Source organism: Nicotiana attenuata, unplaced genomic scaffold (genome assembly GCF_001879085.1).
Source record: "Nicotiana attenuata strain UT unplaced genomic scaffold, NIATTr2, whole genome shotgun sequence".
NCBI classification, from domain to species: domain Eukaryota; kingdom Viridiplantae; phylum Streptophyta; class Magnoliopsida; order Solanales; family Solanaceae; genus Nicotiana; species Nicotiana attenuata.
Window position 1 is genome coordinate 61,710 of NW_017674806.1, and position 12,515 is coordinate 74,224.

The window sequence follows — 12,515 nt, forward strand, 5'->3', positions numbered from 1 at the left end:
ATACCCTTAAATATCTGTATAATTTAAGGATCTAATTGTAAATTATCAAATGATGGAATTCTTTTCCAATTTAAACTACATATACACAGACCCTACAAAGTTCATTATACTTGGATTACAAAAGCACGTCCATAATTTTCTTTTAAAAAACTTATTGTCCCTAATTACAACAAATACGTAATTTTGTGGGAGATAGATTCCTACTTGGAGTGCTTTCTTTCTTTCTTATTTACATTAGGAATTTTAAGAACTCTTTCTTACCTTTTTATTGTGTCAGGAACTTCATATAAATTTCATTCACTCGTGAAAAATAATTTGTGTTTATTTACCTGTTAGGAATTTTTTTGTAAATAGTAATATTTTTCCTTTGAATAAATATCATGATTCCTTCTTGAATAGGTATTTTTTTTCTTTCACAATAGGATATTTGAAAAGTTATCCGATATCTTTTATTTATTTTGTTATAAACTTACAAAATGTAAAATTCACGTGCTTTTTAACTAGAGATTGGATTAATCAGAATTGGAGTTGAATTTAGAGATTGAATTGATCAAAATTGGAGTTAAATTATTTTCTAGCGGTAATAGTATAATTTTCTTCTGAATATTAGTATAGTTAAGAATTAATAGTTTATTAAATATGACTTTTGTAATAATTGATATAGGATAACGTGCAAGACAAAAAATGCCAACAGAAGTTATGAATGACTAAATGCCTTTTCTATTTTTAGTTTCTTTGCTACTAATGTATTTTGAGTAAATATGATTTTCATGTATCTGGATTGTTAAGACTTAATTAAATCAAAAAAAATTATTGAATCAGAAAAATAATATGAAGTATTGTTGTATTTTTAAGTGATTTTACAACTTTAATTGCCTAATTGTATAATTCTATGATATTTAGTTCTATTTTGTCCTTTCATTGTTCCAAAATATTATTAATTTGTTCATTCGGATTGTATATTATATCTTTTTTGTCACGACCCAATTTCAATTCAGGTCGTGAGGCGCCCAACACCGTTGTCAGGCAAGCCAACGCAGTATTATTAATAAGTTCTAGTTTTATTTTTCCAAAACAGTTAACACAAACTCAATTTTAAATTTAAAACAAAAAATAATTTGCGTCGAACCGAAATAGTTATACAAATCCCAAAAGAATAGTCTACTAATGTGTGTGCCAAGACCCGGTGTCACAAGTACAAGGGCATCTAGTAGAATATTGTAACGACCCGACCGGTCGATTTGAGCCCTAGCGCGCCGTTCAGCAGTTCGAGGCCATGAGCAGCTTCAATTCAGGCATTATGACTTGTACGCGTGGTCGGAATTAAATTTTGGGAAGTTCGAAGTTGACTTGGAGAGGAAATTCTCATTTCGGAAGCTTTAAGTTGAGAGAATTGACTAGGATTAGATTTCAGAGTAAACGACATCGAAATCGGGATCTAAAGGTTCCAGCAGGTTCATATGATGATCTCAAACTTGGGCGTATGCCCGGATCGGGTTTTTGATGACCCGGGAGCGTTTTGGCGCCTATTGTGGAAGTTAGCATTTTGGAGGAAATTTCATAAGTTTGGGTTGAAGTGCATTTCAGTGTTATTGATGTGTGTTTGAGATTCCGAGTCTGGGAGTAGCTCCGTATGGTGATTCTGGAGTTGGAGCGCGATCGGAAGTGAATTCGGATGCCCGTGGGTCATTTTGGGGTCATTTGGCTAAAGATAGAAATTTGAAGGTTTTTGAGAAGTTTGACCGAAGGTGGACTTTTTGATATCGGGGTCGGAATCTGATTCCGAAAGTTGGAGTAGGTCCGTAATGTCGAATATGACTTGTGTGCAAAACTTGAAGTCAATCGGACGTGATTTGATAGGTTTAAACATCGAAAGTAGAAGTTTGAAATTTCGAAGTTCATAAAGCTTGAATCGGGGTGTAAATCATGGTTTTAGCGTTGTTTGAAAGAGGGAATTGTCCCTGATCTTTCCGACCACGCGTACAAGTCACGCGTACAAGTCATAACCAATTATTTCACCTATGGGGACAATTCCCTCTTACAGGGTTAGCGTTGTTTGAATCCGACCACGCGTACAAGTCATAATGCCTCAAATGAAGCTGTTCATGGCCTCCGACTGCTGAACGGAGCGCTAGGACTCAAAACGATCGGTCGGGTCTCCTTTCTAACCTTGTAAGAGGGAATTGTCCCCATAGGTGAAATAATTGATTACGTGCTCCTATTTGCGGGGGCTACGTACGCACGAGGTGACGAGAGTCCGTGCGTAGCTACTATTATGCCATTGCCCGGGTAGTTAGGGCCCAAAAGCATGTTATACTTGGATTATTTATGAACCTATTGACAGCTTGAATTGCTTAAATCACCTTGGATTAGTAAATGAATTTAAAAGGAGATTAAACATCATTTTTCCTGAATTGTTAAAAAAGAGAAATTGTTTTATTTGGATAAATATTCCCGATAAGTTCTTAATTGACTGATTGAGCATGTATCTCTATGTGTACCTGCGTCGCATGCATGATTCGCGAGCAGGGTATGTGTTTATTTATGGAACGGGTCGAACGCCTCGGCAGATTAAATAGATGCATCTATAGGCGCGCCGTCGACCCTCGGCAAGTGCACAGTTTATTTCTGTTGGATCGGGCCGTCGCCTCGGTGTGATTTGCGCATGTTATATTGTTGCCTGAGAATTTTAAATGTGAAATGTGCCCTTCGTGGCTTTATATAAATTGATAAGATAATAAAGAGTAAATCTTGAAAATCCTTGATTATTTGTTGAAGGTGTTTACCTGTTTTCTGGCTTCCTAAGTTAGGACTGCTATATAAATCCATGATTTCCTCACATTTTTAGTATATTGTCAATTGACCTCTAATAAGTGTCGAAGTTGACCATCTCGTCTCTACTTCTTCGAGATTAGACGGGATACTCATTGAGTACACGTTGTTTACGTACTCATACTACACTTCTGTGCATTTTTGTTGCACAGGTATATTTATCTCTAGCAGCCCACTGGGCATAGCAGCACGGATGATTCGGGGACTAGGTGAGTTGCATTATTCGAGGCGGCCCGCAGCTAGTAAAGTCCCTTCCAGCAAATTGTATTTTCTTTCTGTCCACTGTATTCCGGACGGGTGTTGTATTGTATTTTATTTCCTTATCAGTAGATGCTCATGCATTTGTGACATCGGGTTCTGGGATGGTTTTTAAATATTTTTGTATTGATTGCTAGTATTCAATTTGAATTGAAGCAGTTATATTTTTACTTATGAAATTTAAAGGAAAATCTTGGTTTTCAAAATTGTTAAAATTGGAGTTTAATTAAATATTTGGTTGGCTTGCCTGACAGCGGTGTCCGGCGCCATCACGTCCCTTAATGGATTTTGGGTCGTGACAACATGGTATCAGAGCACTAGGTTCCTAGGGTCTCACGAGTCATGAGCAAGTCTAGTAGAGTCTTGCGGATTGGTATGGAGACGTCTGTACTTATCCTCGGGAGGCTGCAGGACTGTTAGGAGTACTTCCCTTCTTGATTCTTTATCGTGCGATTTGATTGCTGTGAGGCTTATGCCTTTGTTTCCTTCCTACTCAACCTTATGTGACGCAAATCGCTTGTTATAAATCGAGAATTGAAGAGTCATGATGGTATTACAGATGTGATACAGGATGTTTCTCCTGGTATAGCTGATCGGATTATTATCGTCGCTTTATGGAAGAATACTTTATTGTTTCAGCTCAGTAACGATACTTCTGAGGGCTTTGAGGCTAGGCACAAGTTGCCATGATGCTTATGAATGACTGTTCCGCAGTAGTGATATGATGGTAGGATGTTGCCCACGTGTCGGGGCAGTGAATGACTTGAAGGGAGGTTTACTCAATGCATAACCAAGAGATTCAGTATTTTATTCCCGGCAGGGGAAAGGCAATCGAACTAAGGATGGTCAGATGTGGGCTGGTGGAAGTAATGAGACTTGGTATTTGCAAGCGTAGTGGAGTTTTCTTCTATGTTGGGGTGTTGTTGTCCTAATTGAACGTATTAAGTGTATCGGTGTTATAATCTTCTACAATTCGCCTTTGGGGCAAGAGATTGTGAAATAGTATCGGAGATGCAACTGTCAGATATTGCAAGGTACGGTGGTTCAGGATTGGATCAGTATTTCTAATGTTGGCGGTTCGAGAGGATGACNGCAGCCGGAGAATGAGCTCGGACTCAGGAGGGATTATCGATGTCGCAGTGATTGTACCCCACGTAGCAGCGTTGGAAGATGCCGGGGAGGGACTCCTACAGGTGGGGTATTCATGTGAGCACGTTAGCAGTCGCATGGTTGGCGAGGCTTCTGCGAAGAGTTCTACTGGTTATACAGCGAAGGGAATTGTTGTGTGAATGTTGATAATGATTCAGAATATAAAAAGGGGGCTTCTACCGTAAGGTATCGAGAAATTTGGCGATTGATTGCGTAAGGCTATGTCAATAAGAGATGAGGAACTCCGGTGAGTTCCAGATTTGTGAAATAATGGCTTCAAGCTAAGTGGGAGAGTCCCACCGCTTATGATTGGGTTGCATAGTTAGCTACTTGCGAGGTTTCTAGTTATTCGCTTTCAGCTACGGAAAAGAACATAAGTGGTGAATCGAACAAAGGGATTGTTAAAGGTGTGCCATGGTTGGCCTTGTTGGCTCATGTTCAGGTTTGAGAAAGGATTCGGGGTTTATGCCTCGTATAAGTATGGGTTTCAAGGGAAGTGATTCTGCCAGGTGCTTCGTCGAGAGGGTATTCATGTGCTAGAAGATCTGTGGAGTTAATTATATTTGAGGCCAAGTCAGAGCGCGTGGCTCTCAACGACGGTCCTAATGGATTCAAAAGGGTAAAGTCTGGTGCCTAACTATTTCGAGCCTATAAGTACAGTTAAGAATCAAGCTTTTGCAGCAGCTTATGAGTGGAGGCCCAGAATGTTCTATGATGTTTTGACTCGCAGTGTAACTCTTGAGAGAAAGATGAGAAAGGACTTCGGATTCGTAGAAGGATTAGCAGAACGGGCATATCAGTTGGGAGTGCGAATGCGCGCACAAGGAAGGTATGAAATGGTTCATGGGATTTGGGACGGCATAGTTTCGTGATTCAAGGTCACTCGAGATGAGTGCAGATGGAGTATGATATGTGTTGGATAGAGTTAGTATTATCCATAAGGCAATCAAGGATAAATTGGAAGAAGGTAGATTGATTAGCCATAATTGAATTTGGCATATTGGTGTTAGTGATCAGTTCCCTCAGCGTGATCGAGCTATGCAAGTGAGATGTGACGGTACATATCAGGCTTGTTAGCCGCCGTAATTGATGTTATTCAGAAGCATTCTACTGTTATGGCTTGTTATGTGGAAGCAGAATTTCCGGAAGGGCAATGGTGGCTTAGACCACTACTTAGAGATTTGCATATTCTACGATTATGGGAATTCACCTGTGTGATACTATGGATCTCCTGAAGTGAGTCAAGTGAAAAGTTTTTATATGATGAAGTGTTAACCTATTAGTGGTTCCGAAGCTATGATGAAAAACGAGTTCTATCGTATACTGGCATGTTAAGTGCAGCGAGTGGTATGGAATTTGCAGTGAAGATCAAGGTAGCAGCTCGGTGTGGACAAGGATGTCACGAGCTCAGATGAGCAGGAAAGGAGTTTCGATGTTTAAGGTAAGTTGGTATTGTCTTCAGCGTCACCTGAGATTGGTGTTTTGTAAAAAATGGGCTTCTGTCATGGTTGATGATTCTTGATCGCTTTTCAGCGTTAGTGCGGCCGGTGGTTTGGATGTGTGGACCTGTTATGTGTTTCGGAAGGTTATGGGAGCGAGTCCCACAGGAAGATCGTATAAGTATGGCATGTAGTCACTTGATTGATTGAAGCAATTAAACCAAGTATGAAGATTTATGATGATATCGATAAGTTGAGGATATATGCCTGGAGGGCACTCCGTTACTGAGTTGTGGACTGTGGATGAGTACTCCGGTTATGATGGTTGTCCTTGTGTGTTATGAGAAGAGGGAAATTAGTATGGACCTTTGAAAGGTTATTGGCTTAGTTTCATATGATCAGGATCGACTTGAGGTCGGTGGATGAGTTTAAATATGAATTTGGGCTCTATGTCAGGTCAGTTGTGTTCATTTCAGTAATGTGCTCCTTATGGAGTAGTCAGGGTGTTATTTCGTTGCCAAATATTTCATGTAATGATGCATTGCACCGTGTGAGTTGTGAGATGGCTTGAGGAATTGCTTGTGTGTTGAGGATCCGCATAGAAATGATGTATTATGAGCAAGATGGCTCTTGAGATTCAGATTGTATATCGCACCTCAGTTGTGCTTGAGTTTTGTAGCTTATGGCGCTATATGTTCCCTCAGGGATGTTATTATGCATTTAGCATGCTTATGACCGATATTCGGTATTTTGTTGTAATAAGCAAATTTGGCTCGATGTGCATCTCCTTATGTGAGATCTATGTATGGATCGGGTTGCACGCCGCAACAGTGTGATGTTGAGTATAGTTTTCTATAGGCTATTTGGTGTGCCTTGCTTCCTGTTTCTAAGGAAAGTCCGTATTAGTGCGTGAGTTAGGAAATTCCTTCCAGAGTTCATTTTCCTTTTGTATCGAGTTAGAATTGGTGGCCTATTGGCACATGGTAACATCATCTGGTACTTCTGATAATGTCTGGGGTGGCTTGTTGCCTGAGCAGTTGTATCAGATGAGACGAGATCCCTTGGTCTAGGATCAGTGCAATCCGACTATATGAAGTATGTATGGAGATAAGACCATTATTTGGTTCAGAATGAGGTGATAGCTTTGTCAGGGGTATAGACCAGATGATTTGTTGACTCAGCAGTTGAATATGGATTCGGCACATCTCTTCCGTTGTGGCGGTATTGTAAGAGTTAGAGTAAGACCTGTGTATGTCATGGGGTGCAATGGGAGCATCAGATTCGGGGAAATTCGACTAAGTTGATCAGAAAAGGTTATTGTGGTCCGGTGAGTAAACTGATGCTAGGTATGAGCTCAGCGATGTTGTGCATCTATGTTTGGGCACAGCGTGTGGTGATTGATATGGTGGCCTTATGGTGGAAACAGGTCGGACATGAAATTCCGGATGTTGGAATTGGGCCTTAGGGCGTATCTGCTTGAATAAAAGAGAATATCTTCAGAATGGATTGAGTTAATGTGCTCAACTGAGCTGTGGTAGCACGGGAAGGTGCATGGGAAGTTAAACAGCGATTTCAGACCACTCCGGTGTAGTTATCAGCACGTTCGAGGACGAACGTATGTTTAAGTGGGAGAGAATGTAACGACCCGACCGGTCGTTTTGAGTCCTAGCGCTCTGTTCAGCAGTTGGAGGCCATGAACAGCTTCATTGCAGGTATTATGGCTTGTACACGTGGTCGGAATTAAGTTCCGGGGAGTTCAGAGTCGATTTGGAAAGAGAATTCTTATTTCAGAAGCTTAAGTGAAAGAATGAACTAGGATTGGAATTTTGAGTAAACGACCTCGGAATCAGGATCTAAAGGTTCCAGCAGGTTCGTATGATGATTTCGGACTTGGGCGTATGCCCGGTTCGGGGTTCGGATAACCCGGGAGCGTTTTGGCGCCTATTGTGGAAGTTAGCATTTTAGAAGAAATTTCATAAATTTGGCTCGAAGTGTATTTCAGTGTTATCGATGTCCGTTTGGGATTCCGAGACTGTGAATAAGCTTCGTATGGTGATTCTGGAGTTGGGGGCGCGATCGGAAGTGAATTCGGAGGTCCGTAGGTCATTTTGGAGCCATTTGGCTAAAGATAGAAATTTGGAGGTTTTTGAGAAGTTTGACCGGAAGTGGACTTTTTGATATCGGGGTCGGAATTCGATTTCGAAAGCTGGAGTGGGTCCGTAATGTCAAATATGACTTGTGTGCAAAATTTGAGGTCAATCGGACGTGATTTGATAGGTTTAAACATCGGAAGTAGAAGTTTGAAATTTCAAAGTTCGTAAAGCTTGAATCGGGGTGTAATTCATGGTTTTAGCATTGTTTGATATGATTTGAGGCCTCGAGCAAGTCCGTAATGTGTTTTAGGATTGGTTGGTAGGTTTGGTTGAGGTCCCGGGGGCCTCGGGTGGATTCCGGGTGATCAACGGATCAAAATTTGGAATTTTGGACAGCTCAAGGATCTGGTTGCTGGTATTTTAGCTTCTGCGGTGTGTTAGCCGCAGAAGCGGCCCGCAGAAGCGGAAAGGAAGCCGCAGAAGTGGATGGTTGGTCAAGGCTCAAGGACCGCAGATGCGGTCAAGATTCCGCAGAAGCGAGACCGCATCTGCGGAAAGCGGAAGAGGGGCAGCTAGAGAAGACCGCAGATGCGGTCAATGTTCCACAGAAGCGGGACCGCATCTGTGGATTTGTGTGCCGCAGAAGCGAAAATGGGGAGGCTTTATAGGAACCGCAGAAGCGGTATTTGGACCGCACCCGGGTAACCGCAGAAGCGGTAAAAGGACCGCAGGTGCGAAAATAGCTGGAGGCAGAGGGGTTTTAAAAATCGGATTTTGGCCATTCTTCTCTCATTTTTCACTTGGCATGGGCGATTTTGGGGAGCTTCAAGAGGGGATTTTCGCCATCAACGTTAAGGTAAGTTATCCCCACCTATTTTGAGTAAAATACATCAACTATGTATGGATTTGAGCATTTAAATTAGTATAAATTTGAGGTTTTGGTGGAAAACCTAAAAAATTAGTAAACTTGGAATTTAGCCACGATATTGATTATGGAATTTAGTGAAAATTATATATTTGAGTTCTTAAGGTCATGGGTAATCTTTATCTTCGAAAAATTTCGGATTCCGGGCGTGTGGGCCCGAGGGCATTTTGTCAACTTTTCGATCGGAGTTAGGAATTTCTATAAATTAGATTGTAATGAATAATTGAGCATATATTAATGGATTTGCGTAACCGTTGGCTAGTTTTGGAGCGTGGTGCATCAATTAGAGTCTCCGGAAGGGAGTGGAATGCCGGTCTGGACCTTCCGAGCGAGGTGAGTCTCCTTTCTAACCTTGTAAGAGGGAATTGTCCCCATAGGTGAAATAATTGATTATGTGCTCCTATTTGCGGGGGCTACGTAAGCACGAGGTGACGAGAGTCCGTGCGTAGCTACTATTATGCCATTGTCCGGCTAGTTAGGGCCCAAAAGCATGTTATACTTGGATTATTTATGAACCTATTGATTACTTGAATTGCTTAAATCACCTTGGATTAGTAAATGAATTTAAAAGGAGATTAAACATCATTTTTCCTGAATTGTTAAAAAGAGAACTTGTTTTATTTGGATTAATATTCCCGATAAGTTCTTAATTGACTGATTGAGTATGTATCTCTATGTGTACCTGCATCGCATGCATGATTCGCGAGCAGGGTATGTGTTTATTTATGGAACGGGCCGAACGCCTCGGCAGGTTAAATAGATGCATCTATAGGCGCGTCGTCGACCCTCGACAAGTGCACAGTTTATTTCTGTTGGATCGGGCCGTCGCCTCGGTGTGATTTGCGCATGTTATATTGTTGCTTGAGAATTTTAAATGTGAAATTTGCCCTTCGTGGCTTGATATAAATTGATAAGATAATAAAGAGTAAACCTTGAAAATCCTTGATTATTTGTTGAAGGTGCTTACCTGTTTTCTGGCTTCGTGAATTAGGACTGCTATATAAATCCATGATTTCCTCACATTTTTAGTATATTGTCAATTGACCTCTAGTAAGTGTCGAAGTTGACCATCTCGTCTCTACTTCTTCCAGATTAGACGGGATACTCATTGAGTACACGTTGTTTACATACTCATACTACACTTCTGTGCATTTTTGTTGCACAGGTATATTTATCTCTAGCAGCCCACTGGGCATAGCAGCACGGATGATCGGGGACTAGGTGAGTTGCATTATTCGAGGCGGCCCGTAGCTAGTAAAGCCCCTTCCAGTAAATTATATTTTCTTTCTGTCCACTGTATTCCGGACGGATGTTGTATTGTATTTTATTTCCTTATCAGTAGATGCTCATGCACTTGTGACACCGGGTTCTGGGATGGTTTTTAAATATTTTTGTATTGATTGCTAGTATTCAATTTGAATTGAAGCAGTTATCTTTTTACTTATGAAATTTAAAGGAAAATCTTGGTTTTTGAAAATTTTTAAAATTGGAGTTTAATTAAGTATTTGGTTGGCTTGCCTGACAGCGGTGCCCGGCGCCATCACGACACTTAATGAATTTTGGGTCGTGACATCACACATCAGCAATATGAAGAATAAACTTGCAATGTTATAAAGAAAAATTATGATACGGTATATAAAAAGGTAAGGTAATTGATAAAATAAAATTATTTAATAATAATGAAGTGTCATTGAGAGAAAAAGACAAGGTAACGACGCGACCACACCAAATCGGTTGTTACATAAAGTAGCACATTTCGTCGTTACGTAGCAACAGATTTAACGATACGATAGAATAAAATTTAAGTAACAATCAAAACAAACATCGTATTTAAAGTAACAATATGATATAATACAATAGGTAACAACCATCAACTAAGTTGTTTAGCTATATCGAAAATATAAATAAATAAAGCCAAAGTTCCGCTTAAATCACTAAAGTTATTCAAAAATTACCATTTAATATAAAATTTAAAATAAAAATTGGCATCCTATAACAACGCATAACAGAAATTGGCAATTTTTTAACCTTATATTACGTTTGGCAAAGATAGTCCCAAACAATTGGCATTATATAGCCAAATCTTAAAAAGCCTACTCTCTTTTATATTCTTTCTCAAAAAAAAGTACACGCTTAATTTGGCCTCCCTCCCTCTTTCTCTCTTTGTATTTCTTCTTCTATCTCTTCTCTTTTACTCTCATAGTTTACCAAAAATTCTTATAAATTATGCAACAAAAAAATCATTGGGATAAAAAGGTAAGGTTGATCTCACATCAGAGAAAATCAGAAGCAAAAACTAAGAGAGAAATATATATTTCAACTTTGTTTTTCTTCTCTCTTCTTCGAAATTGGTTGAAAATACCTAAACGAGGCTATATACAAAATTTGATCAAGATTAGCAAAAACTAAGAGAGAAAAAATATATTTAAACTTTGTTTTCTTCTCTCTTCCTTTTTTTTGGTTGGATTGAATGAGTGGGTGTGATTGAAATTGGTTGAAAATACCTAAACAGGGCTATATACAAAATTTGAGCAAGATTAGAAGTGATTTAGACTGGTTTCAGGTAAAAAAATCAGACCTAAAAATCCAACTACAACATGTGTATATCATGTTGTATATCATGTACATCAATGTATATCACACACAAGTTTTTAAGGACGTCTGTGTATATCACTTTGTATATCGTGTATACAACATAATTATTTTATGGGCGCCCGTGTATATCACATTGTATATCGTATATATAACATAAATTTTCATGGATATATACAGATACACATAATATACATGAGATATCACTGATGTACATAGAGATATACACGCGTTACAATAGGGATACACATGTAGAGTCATCTTGAACTTGAGTTTTCAATCTGAAATGTGTTATACAAAGAAGTAAAATAAAATTTTAATAAACTTTTTTGATATACACATTATTATTATATTATACACTGTGATATACTAATAATATAATTATTATTATTGATCAAAAAAAATAATTTTTTTATATAGCATGTTTAAGAAAGTTCTAAATTGTAAAAATAATAAATATAACTGTGGGAGTAAATAATATTTTGGTATACAAAGAAAATTAAGTTTTGATATACACAAAGAAGAAAAATAAACTTATGATATCTATTTTGGTATACACATGTTCGATGTGCTATACACTACGATATACAAATAATATAATATTTTTATTGTGATATACATTGATATAAAGGCAGCAATAACTATATAAATAATTGTATATTATTGATATACAAAGAATAATATTATTTATATACAGAGAATGAAAATAAAATTTTAATATACATGTTGATATAGACAAAGAAGAACAAAAAGTTGTGAAATACATATTATTATTGTGAAATACATTTATTGGCTATTTGATGCCAATATCTATAACTAGGGCTATTTTCTGCCAATGATATGGGTATGTTGTTACCATGCCAAAATCCCGCCAAAATAAGCGTGTAATTTTTTTTGAGAGAGAATATAAAAGAGAGTAATTTTTTTTTAAGATTTGGCTATATAATGCGAATTGTTTGGGGCTATCTTTGCCAAACCTAATAAAAGGCTAAAAAATTACCAATTTTTGTTATGCGTTGTTATATGATACCAATTTTTCTAGTATTTTTGCTCTGAAAGGCTTTATTATTGGAATTTTACATTTCTATACACTATATGAAACTATTTTACCCTCTCTACTTAAGTTTACTATAACTATATTTTATATACCCAATTACAATTTATGTACATTGAAAAGAGAGCAGCAATTCCACCATTGACATCCATTAAAAAGCTTTGAAGCTTTGA